A 10257-nucleotide genomic window follows, 5' to 3' on the forward strand; every position below is an offset into this window, starting at 1 on the left:
TTGAATCTGTATCCTTTAAATTTTATCTTTTGTATGTTTTTAATAAGGGAAATTGTTTTTATACAGGGCTAACCTCACGATTTTCCCTTTTCAGGATGTATTTTTGACATTTGCGTTCTAGCTTCCTGAATAAATGTTATGTTATGTTATGTTATGTTAAGTGTAGAAAGATGAATAAGAGAACTGAATTTGTGTTTCTTGACAATTCTGCACATTGCAGTTTATCTTGGTGTAATCAGCTGGATGACGAAGACAAGTGTTTCTACCCAGTCCAGATTATTTGTTGCTTGGTTTGTATTTCTAGTAGCTGTTTTTTTAAGGTATTGACCTCGCTCCTTTACCAGGAGAATTAATTAGCAGCAACCCTATGAATAGACTTCAATGATGCTGGGTGATATGAAATGTAACAATGTGGCAGTTACGTTGATACCATTGTTCAATCAATAGCCCTCAAACTTTAATCACAATTTCAAATTGCTTTATTCTTGCTATAGTTATTTTCTTTAACCCATGTACTTCAGATTTCTGGAGACACTATGCCTATTGTTGCCCTTTTTATTAGGAGCTTGTCCTCACCCATTTATTCTTTATTCTATGCTAACAAAGCATCCCAAACATCAGTTTCGCAAGGGATGCTAGGTATGTCCTGAGACTCTCGTTCTTTCCTGGTGCAACCTGGCACATAGACTTCTCAATTTTAAGTTGTCAGTGAAGAAGGCGAGACCTGACAAGAATATGGCCTCAGAGTTTACCGGCATGACAGAAAATAAAGAGTTCAAATTTGGACCGCACTGGCAAAAACTGGGAATAGCGGCCATAATGTCAATTTGGACCAGGTGCAAGAAGTGTATGGAAGTGAGATGAGTCCAATCATGATGGTCTGCAATCAGTAAGTATTTAGGCTGCATCAATTACAAACTAGGAATAGCTGCCAGAATGTTGAACTGGACCAAAATATGAGAATTACAAGGGGATGGGAAGAGACTATCCATGCTGGTCTGCAAAACAGTAAATATCTAGGCCATATCAAGTAAAATTAGGAATAGCGACCAGAATAACGAGCTGGACCAAAATGGGAGAATTACAAGGCGATGGGATGAAACTGTCCATGTTGGTCTGCAAATATTTAGGCCATATCAATTAAAAACTAGGAATAGCAGCCAGAATATCGAGCTGGACTGAAATGCGAGAATTACAAGGAAATAGGATGAAGCTATCCATGATGGTATACAAACAGTAGATATTTAGGCCCTATCAACTAAAACTAGGAATAGCAACCAGAATATTAAACTGGACCAAAATGCAGGAATTACAAGGAACTGGGATGAGACTATCCGTGATTGTCTGCAAACAGCAAATATTTAGGCCATATCAATTAAAAACTATTAATAGCGGCCAGAATGTCGAGCTGAACTGAAATGTGAGAATTACAACGGGGATGAGACTACCCATGATGGTCTGCAAACAGTAAATACTTAAGCCATATAAATTAAAAGCTAGGAAAAGCGGCCAGAATGGCAAATATTTAGGCCATATTAACTATAACTAGGAATAGCGACCAGAATGTCGAGTTGGACAAAAATGCGAGGGAAATGGGATGAAACGATCCATGTTGGTCTGCAAATAGTAAATATTCAAATTAAAAACTAGGACTAGCAGCCAGAATATCGAGCTGGACGGAAATGTGAGAATTACAAGGAAATGGGATGAAGCTATCCATGATGGTGTACAAATAGTAAATATTTAAGCCATATAAATTAAAAACTAGGAATAGCGGCCAGAATGTGGAGCTGGACCAAAATGCGAGAATAACAGGGATAAGGGAGGAGACTATCCATGATGGTCTGCAAACAGCAAATTTTTCAGCCATAGAAAGTAAAAGCTAGGAAAAGCGGCCAGAATGTCGCGCTGGACCAAATGCAAGAATTATAAGGAAATGGGATGAAACTCTCCACGTTGGTCTGCAAACAGTCAACGTTTAAGCCACTTGAAATCTAGGAATATTGACCAAAATGCAAGAATTTTTAAGGAAATACGGATGATGATCTGCAAATAGTAAAGAAAAATGCAAGAAGTATGCGGAAATGACACGAGGCTACCCACAAGGGTCTGCAATCAGTAAAGATTTGGACTGCGTCGACTAAAACTGAGAATGTTACCCATAATGTTGAGCTAGACCAAAACGCGAGAATTATACGGAATTGCAGTCTCCCTACCCATGATGGTCTGCATGGCAGTTGGGATTTTAATTGAGCATTGTCGGGGATAATTATCAGTTTAGTTCAGATTTTAGTCAGGCTTTAACGGGGAAAACTGGGCAGGATGTTGATTCGAGTTTCTATGTTTTACATAATTTTCACCGAAATCATTGCTACTGAGACGAACTGGATCAAGTTGGCATCAACGTACAGAACTTTGTTATAAAACTTTTTATTGTGGGGTTGCTAACGGGTCTAAAGAGACCTATGTGACATTAAAACAGAAGGCATCTTGCATTAACTTTGTTCTTTCGAGCGATTCACAAACATTTAACCACAGAGATTTACGAAAAATTTCTTCATAATCCTACCATGATTCAAGTTTCAGGCTTGTGATACCTCGTACTGAGTAAAAGACAGCTTACTCGTACTGAGTATACTGAGTAAGATTTAAGGGATAAATTATTATCATAATGTTAATGCTGTCGCATTAGATTAGTACAGCGGCATTTAGTTTAAATTTTGTTAACAGTCTTCACTCAGACAAGTGACACATGTTTTCACAGTTCGAGACAAGGTTGTACCTCGGCCAACCTAAACGAATTTTAGGGCGTTAAATTTGCTTTGAGGATCTTTTTGTCAACGGTTTTACTCAACCTATATAAACGGAAAGACTAAACGGAAATGGAGGGCGATGTAACGAGGGACCTAAGGAGTGATTAAAAGTACAAACAATTCTACGAGGCCGAGCATTTTTAATCCTCAGGACAGTATTTATTACCGACATTTACACATAATATTGCACTATTCTCAGAAAATATACTTGCCAAGATGACTCAGGAGTCATTTAGGCTCCTGTGGCCGTTGACAATACAGAACCTGGTTATGTCCACTTATCGTCGCAAGAAATGGAATGTATTTCTAGCAATCTTTTGTAGGTTTTTTTCTGTTTTGAAGATCGTAATATAATTGAGTAACAATAACAACAACAAACTTAGTCAAGACATAGTTAGTAGCCAATCCCCTCTTCTAACTATGGTCAAGAAGAAAGATATACAGAAGAGAAGGAACTTCCTTTGGCAATTCTATCAAGAATAAACGTAACATATGTAGAGGGTTAATTGTTTAAGGTTTTATACTTTAATTACGAAGACATGGATGGATAAAATGTAACTCGTGTGACCTTTCAGCTTTCAGTAACCTTAACTAACAAAGAAATCAAAATCATATACCACGAGTGGTTTACAATTCATACAGCAAGTTTAGTGGCTCATAACCACTTTGATTAACTACGCGAAGGATGGAAGAGCTGCAGAAGTAACTTATTATTTACGTTATTAACATTCTGTGGTACAAAAAGGTCTTTATGTGGTAGTGCAAAAAATGCGCCAGTAACCAAGAACTTGTTTTCGTCTTCATCGCCAAGTACACATGGGGTTTGTATGCCTCTCGCGGCAAATGTCAACTCGAGGCATTCGTGGTGGATTGGTATTTGCCTTCCATGAATTTCCCTTCTCTCTGGTATTATATACCCAGTGGCCAACAGCTGTTGTTGTTTCATGTAAGTGACTAGAGCTCGTGATGGCTCTTAGGAGGGAGGGTATCTGAAGAGTCTGTCAGATGCAAGGCAGTTGTAGTGAACTTGGGTTTTTTGGGTTCTGTGGGTGGATCTTTGTTTGCCCTCCGTATGTGGCGTTTGTGATGTAGTGCTGTGCTGGGTCTCTGGTTGATTGTTAGTTGATGTGAATGACGATGATGGTGGTGATGTTGATGAAGATGACGGTAAGGATGATGACAAAGTTGTTGAGGATGATACTGTTGATGATGTTGATGGTAAACTTCATGATATTGCTGTTACTGATGATGCTGTTGAGACTGTAGACAATGATAACGATGATGCTGATGATGATGTTATCGATGTTGACGATAACGACGAAAATGATGCAGATTCTGAGGTAAAAGTAGCTGCTGTTGAAGCAGGTGCCGACGATAATACTGTGCACGGTCGTTCTGATATGGGTGATGATAACTGTTCATGCACTTCTTTAAACGAACGTCAAAAAAAAAGGTATGTAGTCTCGTTCTTAATTGTGAATATTTAGTTATAGTTGACTGGCTATTTCAAAACGCTCCACAAGCAATAAACTATCACGTCCTAATACATCTTGCACCTATGTTAGTAGCTCAGTAAGCAGTTTAAAAGATGAAATTGAGGTGCGTTACTCTGCATGAGTTCAGAAAGATGGAATGGAGGTGCATTACTCCACATGAATTCAGGTTTTGCCTCCACTTTCGTTTCAGTTCACATTGTATAATGCGGATTTATCCTCGCGTCTATAATCCAGTACATGCAAAATTATGCCGATGTCTTAATCAAAGTTTAAATCTAGTGCCCGCGGAGAGATGCGAGCCCGAAACGTTTGATACCTAGTCCACTCGTTAACTAAATGCGTATGAACTATAGGCCACTTGCCAAAAGGTCGAGACAGTAGCTGACTGACAGTAATATTCAATAGCAATATGACAGTTTTTTAATTTATGGCAAACATGTTTCCGACCAACAAACATGTTTTGGTTAAAACGACTGACTTCTTAAGTACTGATTACATTGGGACCTGACGTTCTCCCTTCTGTTTTTATTCTAACTATTTTCTAGGGATACTTTGTATACGAGGTCGAATCTGTTCTTTGTAGTGGGACATTTGAATGATGACTCCATTATACTACAAATACCAGAATTCTTCAAAGTTTGCTTTCTTGTGCTGATTATACCTACTGTTGCTTCACCTCAGTGGACAGATAACAACATTTAAAAAAGGAAAAACAATGTGATTTCTGAAAGTTGTAGATAAATAATGCTTATGCCGAACCAATATTACTTCTAAAATCAATTTAAAATTACAAGTTACTGCTTCTCAGACAAAACATACTTGTCATGAACTTCTTGAACACATTTGTAAGCGCTACCCCATACTCGTTCATTTTTCCTTCTTTGGACTCAACTAGAGAGGCTGCAAGTCCAGGGGTACCATAATAGTTTAAACTGTAGCCTTTGGCGTGCTTACGGCAGTATAGTACCAGAACATCCCATTGGCAGGGTGATTCAGAATGTTTACCTTTCAAAAACAATATAAGAGGTTATTAAAAATTTATATCCTTCAAGATCAATATGTGTTTTCAACATAAAATCCAAACAATCAAAATGGTTGAAAACTATGTTTGAAAAGACGTTCTGAAACTCATTAATTATTCATGCAGTCCAAAGCCAATAAATAACCTCCATTTGGATCACGTGGATGAATCTTGATACCCAATGAAACAGCAGATGAAACACCACCAGGTTTTCATCTGAGATGAAACATTTGCATTTTAATGAGATTTTTATTGATTACACAACTCATGGAAACAATGCAATACCTGTCGTTAACAACAATTCTTAAATATGAGTTCCTTATTGAAGATATTGAACCTTGATTTTAACAGAGCAATTAGCAAAAGAACAACCGTTAAGTGGTCCTGCACTTACAAAATCTTGAGCTTCAGAACTCGTCAAACCACTTAAAATCTTTCTCCTCTGCGATTTTCACCTCAGGCCCTAATACAGACGATACTTCTGTAATTTTCTCCTTCGTAGGCTTTTCATACTTGAACAAAGAGTCAGAATGGTGACCAGTTCTTTCCCGTATCAATTTCTCCTCTACACTAGCATTAAACAGAGAAGATGCACAAGTAACACGAAGACAATGACTGGTCTTTCGCTTTAAACCTAATGCCTTTCGCATTTCAGGCAAAATATCATTTAGTTTGTTTATACCCACAGGAGCTCTCTCAAACCTAAGCTTGGTCTAAAGTAGAATGCATTACAATCTTTGCCGATAGTTTGTACTAACCCGATATATAATTTGTACATTTCCACAAGACACCGTTCATGCCTATCTCCCTAAGGATGATAAATATGTTTAACAACCTTGGGAATATACTTAAGGTCGGTCAAGCCCCCATGAAACGTTTTACATGAATCTTCCTCAAACTTCACAAAATTGAATCCTACTTCTAAATTAGTCAGCACGAGACTTCTATGCTCGCCTCCTCTTAATCCAAACAGTTTGCCATTATAAAAATAAACAGTATTCAATAAAGACTTAGCTGCTGACATTCCCAACAGATTTAAATTCCAGAAAGCTGTTGACATTCCCAACAGATTTAAATTCCAGAACAACTCCCTGCTCTTCCTCTGTGACAGACTCTTTCTCCTCTTTCTTATTCTTCACATGTAAGCCTTCTCTTGTGGCATCTTTCATTTCTGCGTCTAACGCTCGACGAAATAGAGTGAACACAATAAACATTATAATAAGATAGATGACTCTACATCTAAACCACACAAATAATAGCTATTCAGCTCACCATCGATCGCTGTTATCAAGAGAATTTAACGCTTCATTGTTTGATTTGAGAAAACATGTCACTACATAATTTGTTTCATTTGAGAAGACATGTCAAAAACTCGGGCTTCGTGCTTCATCACGGGTTCCAAAAACCTCGAAACAGATGGAAGCACTCGGCCTACGGCCTCGTGCTTTCATCTGTTTCTCGGTGTTTGGAACCCGTGATGAAGCACTCGCCCTCTTTTTTGACATATTACGTAGTCAATGTTCACAATCTCCAACTAAATAGGTTTTACATGTGTTGTAGCCAGGGTAGAAAAACCTATTTTTAAAATAATACTGACAGAGCACAAATTACCCTGGCTCATTTTAGGTCATTTGAATCCAATATCCAAAAAGGAATACTTTAAATCAGCAACTCCACTAAATGGTATGAACCATTTGCATAACATTAAAATGTGAATTTTTATTCCATAATCGTAGTAATGCTGGTATACATCACAAACGGGTGTTGAGGTGCCATAACATAATACTGTTATGAAATAAAGCAGTATAAATGAGTGAACTGACAAATGGCAGTTGAATCCAACATCATAGTGCCATTAAAGTAACCGTTAAACACAACACCATTATCGATTAACTATGAATTCCACAAAAGTATCACTGAACAATAATAAATTATTATAGAACGTTACAACACTAAAATGACTATGCCTTAGCCAATAAAAAATTTATTCTCCATGGTGCAATCTATTTTTGCACTAAGCTCTTCACTGTGCCTGTCATATGATTATGAATGGATTTAAAAATTTTCAGTGCTTTTTGGGTTGAAAAGTCATGCCCCACTTACTACTTTTACTTTTCTCTCTTTCTTTCAGACACCCCTCCCTTCGTTTTGATTGTCTCCCCTACCCTACCCGTGCAATCTGAAGGCACGTACGTTCGTACGTACGCTCGATTAGTCACGTGACAATCAAACAAAAAGAAGTTGACCATATTCCATGGCTCTGCCGCACGCGCGCGAGCGCGCGTGGGAGGCCCGCTATCATAACTTTCTTGAGCTATCAACTCAATGCCGTCGTTTGGTCAGCCGTTTAAGATCGTAAAGAGTTTTTGGGGCAACTTTTGAAAACCGATTAGAGTCGCAGCAAACTCATCTCGCCGAGACATATCGAAATAACATTTCTACTCGACTAAGCCCATTTTTCAAAAAGATTTTCTTCAAATAACGGGGCATTCTATCACCTTCCGCGAGTTTTTGGACACCGGTAGGGAGAAAAATGATAGGAAAAACATGACGCCTGAGACTAGGTTTACACTAGAGGAGAGTTTTCTGGAGTCGTAAATGTTTCCGGATTCATCAATTTTGGAGTATTCGGATTCGTAGGCGTTTACACTGAAAGGATATTCGGATTCCTGACCATTTACACACAACGACAACTCCGGGAACATTCGAAATGGAATGGTTACCAAGCCCAGTGTTGTTTCGTCGTTCGATCGACAAAGTGAAAATGCCTCCCCAAGAAAAAGCTAGAGTAGATCCAGATGCCACTGAGGCAAATTTGAGTTGGACAGATGCCAAGCAGTCTACGTCGTCGGCGATCAAGTGAGGCTGACGTTAAACTTCCTTGCAATAATAATTTGCGTTTCTTCAGAAATACTGCGGTACACATGATAAAATTTATCGCCTGAACCTGCAACATGATTAGGCAACCGGAGACCGCCAGCAATGTTAGCACCAGATCCATTTTGGTTTCACCGCAAACTCAAAAGATTGTAGGCGGAAATAGTATCCGGATTCGACAAAAAAAGCGGTTACCCGACAAAACTTTCCGAATTCAAAAGTTATCGGATTCAAAGTTCCCACTTTAAGACAAGGTTTACACTAGAGGAAATTGTTCCGGATTCGTGATGAATCCGAAACGTTTTGTTACCGGATTGATTTTGCCGTTTACACGAAAGTGGACGAATCCGAAATAAAAACTCGCCGGTTTGGTCGTGTCTCCGGAGATTTTGAATCCGGAATTTAGACTAGGTTTACACTAGAGGAGAGTTTTCCAGATTCGTAAATGTTTCCGGATTCATTAATTTTGGAGTATTCGGATTTGTAGGCGTTTACACTGAAAGGATTTTCGGATTCCTAACCGTTTACACACAACGACAACTCCGGGAACATTCGAAATGGAATGGTTACCAAGCCCAGCGTTGTTTCGTCGTTCCATCGACAAAGTGAAAATGCCTCCCCCTAAAAAGGCTAGAGTAGATCCAGATGCCACTGAGGCAAATTTGAGTGTTAGACAGATGCCAAGCAGTCTACGTCGTCGGCGATTAAGTGTGGCTGACGTTAAACTTCCTTGCAATAATAATTTGCGTTTCTTCAGAAATACTGCGGTACACATGATAAAATTTATCGCCTGAACCTGCAACAAGATTAGACAACCGGAGACCGCCAGCAATGTTAGCACCAGATCCATTTTGGTTTCACCGCAAACTCAAAAGATTGCAGGTGGAAATAATATCCGGATTCGACAAAAAAAGCGGTTACACGACAAAACTTTCCGGATTCAAAAGTTATCGGATTCAAAGTTCCCACTTTAAATTTCCAGATAAGCACCTAGGGTTTCCTCCTCTAGTAGGATCCCCGCGAACAGCGTTTCATAAACTAAGCATGACATTATAGGTGTATCAGAATACATCATGACTGCAAACGCACATTTTGATCGTGTTCATTTCAACAAACTGTTAGGTTTCACCGATGGATATTGAAATTACTCCTTGAACTAAAGTTAGTGCCTTTCCATACTAAGGCCTAAGTTTGACAAAGCAAATATGTCCCCCTCCCCCAACCCCTTCGAAACGAGCGTCCCTTTTGAAGGCCTCCGACTCCAAATATTTAATGAGGTCCCGGGTCAACCGAAATTAAAATTGATCAAAATGACGAAAAAAAAACTCTTACAGCCAGAGAGGACATGTTCCAAATAATTATACTCAGTACAACTTCGTTTCGTTCTGCCAGCGCGCGCAGCTTGACGTGGATCAAACATCATCCACGGTGAAATAGTAAAAGAGGCGCTCTGGCGGCGGCATTGAAGCGACCAAAGATAGAGAACATGTAACAAATTCCAATTTCATCTCCTTTTAATCACTATTTTATGGTACTAAGAAATCCAACCAAACGAGTTTTGCGTTTTTTCGACATTAGGTAGTCGAGCAAAGTATTTTATCTACCTGGAGTGAAGCGAACGCCGTTCATACAGTCACATGATCGTCTACATTTTTAGGCGGAACCCTAACTACACCTAACTTACACTGTTAGCATGTAAAAAGTCACAAAAATATCTACTATTTATATCTTTCTCACTTTAATGACTAAGGTATCGGTCAAAGCGACGTGCACACGAATGGCAGATCAATTGCTTGTCTTTGTCTAAGAATTGTAATTAAAACAAAGGTATATCGTCCTAAAACGGGTTATAGAAATACACTTTATAAAAATCACGTATAAATTTAGTTAAAATAGTACTGAAAAAAGTTACTGATTAAAATCGATTAGGAAATCTTATAAAATATCTATTTACGTACAAGAATCTATGACTTAATGAACATGTTTTATACAGTCTAAGCTTTCCTAGCTTGGCGTCAAATATCAGACGCATACAAGAGGAGGGCACGCT

General features: G+C 38.7%; 1 pseudogene; it reads right to left on the bottom strand.

Moving 5' to 3' along the window:
- Positions 1 to 5737: 5737 nt before the first annotated feature.
- Positions 5738 to 7398, bottom strand: LOC111341458 (uncharacterized; annotated as a pseudogene).
- Between the last annotated feature and the right edge of the window lie 2859 nt (positions 7399 to 10257).

The sequence above is a fragment of the Stylophora pistillata genome, chromosome 12, assembly GCF_964205215.1.
Source record: "Stylophora pistillata chromosome 12, jaStyPist1.2, whole genome shotgun sequence".
Lineage (NCBI taxonomy): Eukaryota > Metazoa > Cnidaria > Anthozoa > Scleractinia > Pocilloporidae > Stylophora > Stylophora pistillata.